Source organism: Hirundo rustica, chromosome 6 (genome assembly GCF_015227805.2).
Source record: "Hirundo rustica isolate bHirRus1 chromosome 6, bHirRus1.pri.v3, whole genome shotgun sequence".
NCBI lineage: Eukaryota > Metazoa > Chordata > Aves > Passeriformes > Hirundinidae > Hirundo > Hirundo rustica.
Genome location: NC_053455.1, coordinates 62,778,081 through 62,789,205, shown reverse-complemented (window position 1 = coordinate 62,789,205; position 11,125 = coordinate 62,778,081).

Sequence of the window (11,125 nt, the reverse complement as noted above, 5' to 3'; positions counted from 1 at the left end):
TCTTTACCTTCCCTTTTATTTCCGTAAAAAGTTAATTTTTACAAATTTCGAACCGAGTTGGTTCAAGAAGTTAATCTCTTTCAGAGAACTACAGTTGTGGTTCTCAGCTCATTTTTTATTATTGCTATGTATCTAATCTCAAAATGTTCTACAATAACCCTCAGAATAGTGCCTAAATATTCTCTTTTAGAGAAGTTTAAAGTCAATACACCAATATAAATCCCTTTCTCTAAGTTTTAGTCTTGCTGCAGAAAACTCCACAGTAAGCTAAAATTTTCATCATGGTACATACCAGTGATTTAAAAGTAGTAATTATTTAAATTCTATTTTTGACCTTATCTTTGCTGCTGATTCACTGCAAAAACGATTTTTCTCTTTCCCAAGTGTCATGCAAGCAGAATTTATAAATGAATAGTATTTATATTTTATGATCCATTTTGAAAAATAAGCTTATATATGTTACTTTAACCTCATATGATCATACATACAAAGTCTAAGACATTTTGCTATTCTTGTTTACCAAAAGGTGACAAAATACTGCTGTCAATAACACAGTGGCATCTTCAGGGGGGAAAAAAAAAAAAAAAAAAAAAAAAAAAAAAAAAAAAAAAAAAGTTATGCTTAAAGTCTTAGTTATGCCGTCAAACCCCTGTTGTAATACAGACTTCTGGCACTGAAGATAGCATAAACATGCCTCAAAATTATGAATTATTGTCTAATTGTTACTCCTGTTTATAGTAGCTGTCCACTGAATCCAGTGGAATTTGATGTCACCTAAAAAACAAAGCAATTTTTTACCTTCTTTGGGACCATGGAGCTGCGAAATCCAAGTGCTTGCAAATTGGGCTGCTCTTTCAGATGCCCTTATTCAGTTGCTAGAATGCATTTTATTACATTTTTATTGCTTTGCCAGTAATCCAGTAGGCACAAGAACTGAAATGTGATGGAGTACAGGAGCTGCACATTCATTTTTCAGGGCGGTTTCTAGTTTTGTTTGTTTGTTTTTAAATTTCGGAATACCTAAGCATGTACATTTTTAGCGTGCATTCTAGGAGTGACTGATTACCAGACAATCTACGCTCCCGTCGAAGCTGTTCCCGTAGCCCTCTAGTGGTAACAGGACTGGAATCGCAGACAATTTTTATCTTCCATCGGTATTGCAGATTTCACCGGGGGGGGGAATTAATAATAATAATAATAATAAAAAAATAAAACAAACCCTAGATGATTCGCAGTTACTATATAGGACTGCTCCATAGCTGGAAATCTTTCTGTTGTGTTACAAAAAGATTCATTTATTTCCTCCATCCTATCTTTCCCTGTCTGAAATCTAGCTTATTTTTAGTATTAGAAGATAGATTGCTTAAAAAAACCCCAACAAACGAATAAAAATCCACCCAAAGGCAAATGCCTTTTAAATCATGAAAGCAATGATTTTTTTTTTTTTTTTTTTTTCCCCTCACCATGTCTGTGGAGAAATTTAACAGCACTGAATACATTTATCTTAAAAGTAAACAGAGATGCTCATATTCTTCCCACATATTAGAGGAACATCTGTTCCTTTGAATTCCAGTACTGTTCCATGGGTTACATGCGAAGGATCCCCAAGGGCTGGAAGCCATCTGTCATGGTACATGGGCAGAAATGCACCTACCTCTGGGGCCCAGACACAGAAACAATCCTCTCAGTACCCAGGACAGCTATGCAACACTTGCTGAGTGGGATGCAATTATCCATAACAAAATTCAGCCACGGATTGGTGATTGTGGCACATTATCCTGCCTTTAATTACTGTGATGATTAATGGTTAATATCATTAATCTGTCATTACACGATTATTCCAGGATGACCATCACCGGATTGTTTAACAGCTCAGAAAAGGCTTTTATGCAAGAGTCAGTCTGGCCTCAGTGAGCAGAGCTTCTTGCAGCAAAAAGTAAATAAGGAGGAAGTGTGTTTAGTTGATGTTTGGGGTTAGTGGAGGCTGTAGAAAGTAACTCTGGTGCTTTCCCAAGAAGGAAATCTGAGGGAGACTTCCATTCATCCCGTATTTTCTTCTTCGGTTTCATTTCTTGACAAGCTGAAAATCATCACACGAATTCAAGACTGAATGTAATCCATTTATTCTCTAGAATTTTCTTGGAATTAGCATAAAAGCATGGATCCAAAATAGGAGAATATGAAATCTCTGCAGGTTTTGTGTGTCATGAAACATTTGCATCTGCACCAGATAACACTAACCCAAGTTAACTGTGTTGGCATGTCTTCAAATGACTAATACTTTAATAAAAATACTCCCATCATCGTATTCATAATATAAAATCAAATACTGCTTCTTCTGTGAGCAGAGAAACACAGAATCGTGGAATCATTAGGGCTGGAAAAGACCTCTAAGGTAATTGAGTGCAGCTGTTAATGAGTACATCTGACTCCCCGAGGCTCCCTGTCCTCAGTAACCCTGGGTTTCTGCTCTCCTGGGCAGGGTCTCTGAGAACTCAGGGCCTCCCCTGCATGTTCTCCAGCGCTTTCCTGTCAGCACACTCAGTTCCTGTCATGCCACCAACGTGCCTTTTCCTTCTTCCTTATTGTGCTTTTTTATTTTCCTTTACAACACTGCTTTTGGTAATTTTTTTTTTTTTTAATTGTAAGGAACTCTTAATTCTGGGACATTTATATTTCTGCCAAATGAGAGCAACATGGGATCACAAGTGATTATGAAAGGAAATGGATGCACACAGAAAAAAAGAAGTGTAAGTCTCCTTTTGTGAGGAAACAGGACTGAACCCATCAGTGCTGGGTGCTGTTGACCTCATGTTTCATTAACAGCAGAAGCTATCTTTGGTATTGCAGTATCTTTTGAGGGACAATGTGTGTGCCTTCTCTAAACCACAAGGTCTCCCCTCTTTTATAAATACCTCAGAAGTGCTAGATACCTTCTTTGGACAACATGGCCACGGGTTCGAAGGTAGAAAAGTCCGAGTATTCTTGTCATTGCAAAGGAAAACCAAAAACCATAAAAGATTTTAAGGGAATCAGAAGACAGAAATGCTATTCTTGTTGATACGTGGAGTACATAAGATGTTCCCTCTCCCCCAGAACTATTAGAGCAGCACATAAACTGGGATGACGTGAAAATATCTGCTTTATTTTAGGGCACTGCTAATGACCTCAGTGGCAGTAGCATTGTGTTCCACAGGGGAGGGGGGAAGATCGGGATGTCACATAGATTACTTCAGGCCAAAGCACTCAAAATACCCATTTAAAAATACCTGTGATCTCTAAATGTAACTAAAAATATCGAGTTCTTGATTCAGACACCTTTCCTAAATGTCAGCGTTGAGCTCAGATTTCATACGCATTTCATTTTATAATCTGGTGTTTAAGTGTAAATATTTTACATCTATTTTTTCTTTTTGTTTGTTATAAATAAATCATCACAGATCTGGTAGATCAACTAACTGATTCCCCTGGAGGAAGTCTGTTGATTTTTGTCTGACTCAGTCTCTGTGTGACCAGTTCTGATGTCTTTAGCTATTCCAGTGTTTCTTCTACGGGGGAGCTGAATTTTAATTACATATTTAGTGGCCTATTTGCAAGTCGTGGAAGTTCAAAGAATTCAAAAGACTTTTGCTGAACCTTCTTCCCTTAACGGGCTCAGGGTTTCCTCGTCTGTCTCTTAAGCTGGTGTTTTCATCCTGAAGGCCAGGACAAGCCTTTCTTTTGGTTTTCTTTCCAACAGCCCTCATCGTAATAGTTGTCGTCTGCTGGGCCTTTACCACGGACTTTTACCGAACTACGTCTGATTATTACAGCTCATTCTGTGGTTGAGTCACTTCCTGACTCCCCTCGGGGCAGAGGTTTGCTGGTTGCTTCCCTTTTCTACCCAAAGGGCACTCTCTTATGGGCAGCTCTTCACTGGCTTTTTTCCTTTCCAGAGCTGGAGAAGGGCTCAGAGCGTGGCTGGCGCTGTCCCTGTGCGCTGGGAGAAGTGATCAGTGCTGCCATCAGCGCTGCCTCTGCTTGCTGCTGTGTGATCTGGGGATCCCACTCTGTTTGCCAAAGCCAAATACTAAAGTGCAGATAGAAAGCTCTTGTAAGACAATGCTATTTATTCTGTTTTAGTGCTACAGAAACCTCTCAATCTATTCGAGAAATAACAGCCGGAAGGAGGAAAGAGTCAAATGCCAAAGCCTCTGCTTGGACTCTATTCCTGCCTAGTAGAGCAAGAGGCATATCTCTGCATAATATCCAGAAAGGGATTCAGGCTTTGCCCATCTGTATGGAGCTAATTTAAATGTGCCCATGGCATTCTACCAGCTGACAAAGATTCCTTACATTTTTCACATCCTCTGTGCTCTCCTTTCAGAATAACGCCAGTTTCTCAAAAAGTTCTTACCGTTTGTTCTGATGCCCTGTTGAGGTATTTCTTAGATATTAAGCCTGCTTTATCCATGAAAATTGTCCCTCATGCTGCAGCCAAGCAAAGACCAAGACTGAGACATGAATAAATATATAAGAAAAGGGAGGTTGCAATCACAGTTTTGTTGCTGTTTGACAGATGTCCAGAGCTCGCAGCCTGGGGGCTGCAGCCAGGTAATTAATGTCTGCAACACCCAAGTGATTAAATTTGTTTGTTTTCTTGTTCTCTCATGTAATATTTTCCTGTGGTTCCATACTGTATGTCTTACTTTGTACATAATTCCAATAAAATCGTCTTTACTACTTCCAGAACAAAGGACCTAAATTTTGTTACAGTGATCTGAATAGGGTTTCTTTTTGTACACATATATTTTTTTTTCTCCATATCATGATAGACTGACTTTTAGGTACTAGTTTTCCCTGGTTTTGTTTTGATGTGTCTAGTAATTGGTCTGAGACTGCCAATTCATCCACAATTCACATCCATCATGATGTTATACATTCGCTTTTTTGTGGATATATTCTGGCTTCTGAAGTGCTGAGCACATCAGAAGATTTACAAAAGCTAGATTTAGTGCCTTTACAACAACAGGCTTCATATTTTTTGGCTTTCTGTTAGGAACAATCATATAATAATCAAAGCTCTGAAAATAAACATATATCCCCAAACCGAATGGCTGGAAAGCAAGTAGTCCCTAAAAATCTATTCTGTCAGTCATTCACTGTCTTCACTTCCAAGTTCTTTTTCACTATGAGGCCTCACTGGCTTATGAAATCACCCTTCCCTGGAGAAATCTTATGTGGAACAGAAATCTCCACTGAATCCACGTGTTAAATCAGTCTCATCTTACCGAGTCACCCCCGGTGCACTGAGATGGTCTTCTGCTCTCACAGACAAATTTCCCTGGCAGGTCGCCTGTTTCTTTCCATTTATGACAAGAATATTAATCACTCTCTGATCAGCATGTGCTCCATCACCAGGACACATCATAAATCACAGAGAGGTGCTCTGGCAGCTGGCTAACATTACACCCAAGTGCTTCCCCATCTCCATGAGCATCCTTCCTTCACTGGTGTCCTGTACCTTGTGTAGCGGTCTCCAAGAGGCTTCATAAATGGATTGCTTGTCTCTCAAAAGCTGCACTGTCCTCTCCAGCACTTCTGACAGATGTCAAAATGATCCTCATTAATCCTTCTTCACTGAAAGGGTGGGTGACCAGTCACAAAGCCTGAGGCAGATGGAAAAATGTGACCAGTGAGGGAAAGAGAGAGGAGGATCCTCTCTTAAATCCACCTGAGGCACAGAGGTGGTCAGACAGTAAAACAAACCAGCCCAGGTTTCGCTTATTGAACCCAATCTCGAGGTATGTGACTTTAAACACAACAGGACTTCCTCCTGGGTGCCAGTATTTTGGCAGGAAATCTCACAAATGATTCCTGTTCTGGAATTCCTTTCCCACACCACAGGAAGGTTATCAGCCTGAGAGCAGACCCTCACTAAGCTTTTGTGAGGGGGCTGAAGGTAATTTCTGTTTCACATATATATTACTGTTTTTTTCAGAATGCTCCATGCTTTGTCTCCCCCATTCCCAGATTTACAGATCCCAACATCTGAAGGAATGTTCCCTTCTCAGCACAAGTGGGATGGCAGATGTACACGTCAGCTCCGTCACCTTCTTCTCTGGGCTTTTTATTTTATTTTATTCCTTGCTGTTTCACAAAAGGTGACATAAATAGGGACATAAATAGGACAACATAATGTTCAAAATGAAAGTAATTTTAACAGTTGATAAACACTGGGGCCCAATTCTAAAAGCCTTAATAAATACTTGACCAAAGTGTGACTCCATTTTTTGTTAGTAGACAAATCAGGTTCAGAAATTCTTTGTGCATCAGGAGGGAAGACCAAGCAAACTGAGCATGAGCAGCAACTTTTTCTTCTTGATAGTATTCGAATACCTGATACTTCTCATGATTTTTGTTTATTAACTAGTCTGAACTCAATTCTCCAGGATATATTATATTATACTATACTATATTTATTATGACTATGTTCACAATATAATCTCTCCAATACTAGGATTACACAACAACTCATACATGCAAGTATCTGAAGTGCAACTTGAGTGTGGTAACAGGTAACTCAGTCTTGTAGAACAAGATGAAAGACTGAGAATTGCAAGAAGTAGTCAACTTTTTGCCTTTGATGATAACAAAAAATAATTAAGGCTTCCATTCTTAATACTTTAAAATATTCCCCAAACATATTTAATAGCCATTTAGAAAATTTCCCATGATTTAAAGCTTTTTCAGTTAAACATCTGTTGATATAGATGTTTGTTTTTAATGAAAATTTCTACTTCAGAAAAAATTTGTTAACAACCAGGAAATAAAACTAAGGGAATGATTTCATTTGCAGAAGTGGTGGGTTAAAATGTGCCAACTCTTTTCACTGGGATTTTTAATATTGCTTGGGGTGTATTAAAGCTATTAAAGCGATAAACAAACCTTGACAGAGAATAACTTGAAAAAAATCCAAAAGCACAATTTTTGGTCAAAGTTTTCATTTTTCTGGCAGTTTTATTCATTTCCTACCTCCTTTCATTTGAAAGGATAGAATATTCAGGACTGGAAGTTGACTCCTGCAGTCTTGAAGCCGTTCTCCACAATCCCTGTAGCTGCCCAGATGAGGAGCCCAGAATGTCAGTATGTTGCCTACATGTGTACCATAATATCCCATCTTGAGAGGATGATGTGGCCTTGCTGTGGGTTTTGTAACACCATGGAACGGTTGGGGTTGGAAGAGGCTGGTCAGGGAGTCCACATGGGGAGGGAAATCATCACCCATTGCGGTCCCACAGCCTCAGGGCCAGACAGCGACTCACTTGTGACAAAACAGGTGGCACTGGAGTAGGAAATCTGGTGATCTTGCACAAAACATCCCAAAAGACACAGAGTGCAGCTGGCTGCAGTGGCAGGCGTTTCAGCTAAGACCAGGCTGCGAGGGAAAATCCTGCTCTGAGTTCCAGCATTTCCCCTGGAGGAGGAAATCCAAATAACAGAGGTGTTTGGTCAGCCTCATAGATGGCGTGAAGAAAAAGTCCCTGGAAGGAGAGTCCTGTGAACAGTGTCCAAGATGCCACCTGTACTTCTGTGGGAAATGGACCTGTAGAGAATTTTTAAATCTTGACAAAAGAATTGCACTGGAAACAAGTTTCAAAGGATGGCCTTGCAAATAGACTGTATACTTTGGAGAAACAGAACTAGGAAAGATGCAGTGCAGTAGGACCCATGAGGGGTAACTTCAGATATTTTGCTTTAAGGCATTTACAGCATGGTGTGGCAAAAGCTGATAGGCCAAGAAATGCTTATAACGTAATTAGGAAATAGTTTGGCTTCTGGTTGCGATGGTGTGAATTATAACATCTGTATCATCTCACCCTTCACATGAGACTGAAAATAGAATAAGTTTTAAAATGCCTCTCAGTCGCCCCAACTCTGGGGCAGAAAAAAGCATAATCTGACACACTCGCACCAAGATCTGCCTCTGTTTTTCATCCCAGTGCAGAGCCATAAAGCATAATGCTGCCACTTGGACAGATGTCTCCTCTCTGCCTTGCAGCTAACACGAACATCTTGTGATTGCCTGTACCGCTATCGCCCGTTCTGACAACAGATTGATGGTGGGACTGCCTTCATTATTTTAGGTGTTTGACATTTCACTGACAAATCACTGTGGTCTGATCAAAGACAGAATCAACAGAGAAATTCTTACTGACTCCTTTGTGTTGGCCCTTTCAGATCACCTCCAGGCCAGGCTGCCATACCAGCGTGCTTTAGAGCGCAACATGGAACACGCTGTCCAAAGACAACCATCTGACACCACTCTCTTCTTCTGCTAAACACTATAAATCCCTTCTCAGGTTAGAGGCTTAATTATAAAGCTTCAGAATGACTGTGAACTTGCTGCATTTCTGTGCCAGATGTTTTCCAAATAATTAGCATCTATTGCAGAATGAAGGTTACTGATGTAGCCTTGGAGGAAGTTGGATTTGTTCTCACCACAGCAGAAAGTGAAGTTCCCTTGCTCAGCACTTCCCCATCCTCATCAGACACGGAAGGTCTGTGGGAAAGCCTTTTCCCTGCGACTGCCTTTGTGCCCAGGAACGAGCTCAGTCCCTGCAGTGACAGAGCTGTAACAAGCAAGGATGGCTGGTGTGTGCACAGCAGAAAGGGGGGCTGCTCTGTGCACCCTGGGGTCACTCTGGGTGGACATTTGGAGAAGAGTCTGTCCAGCATTAAAAATGAAGGAAACACTCCAAAGGATTTCTTTGCAGTTAATTTCTTCCAGGTGCAAAAGCAAAGAAAATCCTGCTTTTCCCTTCTCAACAGAATCAACCTCTGGGATGCCCCCTTCCAGTTCCTGTAATTTACTGCTAATACAGCAGGGTCCCCCTCTCCGAGGTCAGAGAGACCTGCTGTAAGCATTTACAATTAAAGGCTTCTTCTACACACCTGAAGAGTAAAAATTCCTCCACAAGTTCTGGCTTCAAGCCTGTCTGGTGCCTCAGCTTTTCTGTCTTCTCCAGTTCATAAGGCCTTACACTTCTGTTTATTCACCCTCCTCCCTCTGAAGATAAAGTAATTAACAATGACTTCACAGTTCCTTTCTGTTTTCAGTTCTCTCCACGTGCCCAGCACATAACCCCAGCACTCTGCATTTATAGCAAAAGGATGAAGCAGGCTCTTTTTCTGCTTTGATTTCCTCTACCCATGCCACCTCCCACAGTTCTAATCACAGCAGTGACCCCGTTAGCTGGATCATCACCTTTTATCACTCCCATGGGGAACATTCCAGTTGATGAAAGAGTTGGCTGTTGGTACCTGGTGACTCAATGCTGTGGCATCTTTTAATTCAAACGCGAGGCATTGGGACAGGTGGGTTGCAGCCACGGAATCATTGGCTGTTTCCACCTAAATGCAAACAAAAACCCAACGAAAAAGCACTTATTGCTCACCATAAAACACACAGGATCATTCTCCCTTACTCAATAGATGGGACTGTTTTGCAATTGCCTCCTGTGCTGCTTCTGAGGAGGCTACAAAGCTGGCATTGACACAGAGGCAAGCAATGCTACGTGGAAGTAGAATCCTTCCTGATTGCAATCCAAGGGACTTGCTTAGAGCAGCACAAACTCTAGACACCCTAAAATTAACAGAATGCTATTATATGGTGAGCAGTATATAAATCCTGGCCTACCTCTTTCATCTGTTTGGTTTTTTACCTGGATCTTTGTTACAGAGGCATTGAAATCTTAGCTACATCTGAAAATAATTGTCCCTTGAAATAGGTGGAGGCAGAATTTTAGCTGAAGGAGAGTACAGAGCTGCCACCACCAGAGAACAGGCTTGCCTGTAGCATTACTGTTTGCTGGCACTAGTAACGGGCTGCTGTCAGCACACAGGTTTTTTTGAGATAACCTGACAGCAAAACTGTCTGCTGGGAAGAGGTAACGTGGCAGGGAACCCAGCCTTCCTACCAGCTTTCCCTGCTAAAACCTTCTGTCTGGAGGGCTTTTATTCCTTTTTGAAAAACCTATTAAAAGAGCCATTGAGCACACAGCGCTGGAACATTCCAGCACTATTTATATCACATTTCACCGAGCGCTAGCTGAGAAAAATAAGTAAAAGCCACCAGCATGGGAGATGCAGGGATCTAGGAGCCATCTGACCCAGAGCTTCTCCACCTCTGCAACTTTTCAGTGCTGAGGATGGAGTGGGCCAGGCAGACCCACGACATCAGGTGTTTCAGACTAACTGTGGGTAAGGAAGGGCAACATCACAGCAAGGCTCGTTAGTTTAATGCATCCTGATGACAGAAGCAGCGACTACAGCCTCTGCACCCTTCAGTGCCAAAACTGAAATGCTGAATAGTGTTGGATGCTTTGAACACCCAAGGGCCAAGCAAGGCCAGTCAGTGATTTAAATACAAAGGTTTCTGACAAGCTAACAGCACTGGTTTGTTGGTGAGTTAAAAAGAATAATTCCAAAAAATTCCTACCCTCATCAAATGGTTCAGGACTGACTCATTTCTGACTGAGAAAGCATAGTCACTAAGTATTGCAGGGGAATGTGCGTATGCACCTTCCAAAAATTGATATGGCTGCTGAATTTCACATCCTACTCATCATCTCCCAGCAGATTTCTCAGTACTTGCTTAAAAAAAACCCCTTCCTGAGTTGCATCTGAATGATGTAAGCGTTGTGTTGAGACAACTGATCATTTAAAACCAGAGTGAGATTTAATTTAGCTACTCCCATTTAAGGACACCAAGGCAAGAATTGTTGCGACCACCCTTAACAAGGCAGACAGACAAGAGAAAGCAGCTATGGCTTGATGAGGTTACAGAGGAATTCACAGTCTGGCAATAATTTAGTTTTCCTTCACATGGTAGCGATCATCCTTTTTTTGCCCCTTTATTCTTCCCATCTGCTTAGGGAAGGAAGTTTTTTTGGTAAGCCCTGTGTGAGGGCTCCCTTCACCCTCTCTGGATACAATCTCTTGCCCCACAACGTGTCAGGACCCCTCACCCCTCCCCTGGGCCTCCCAGCACTGTGCCCTAAACATTTAAGACAGTATTTTCAGAAACACTGTCTTTTTATTCTTTTTATTAATTTTGAACATTTTTTTGAGGAATATTAGACAA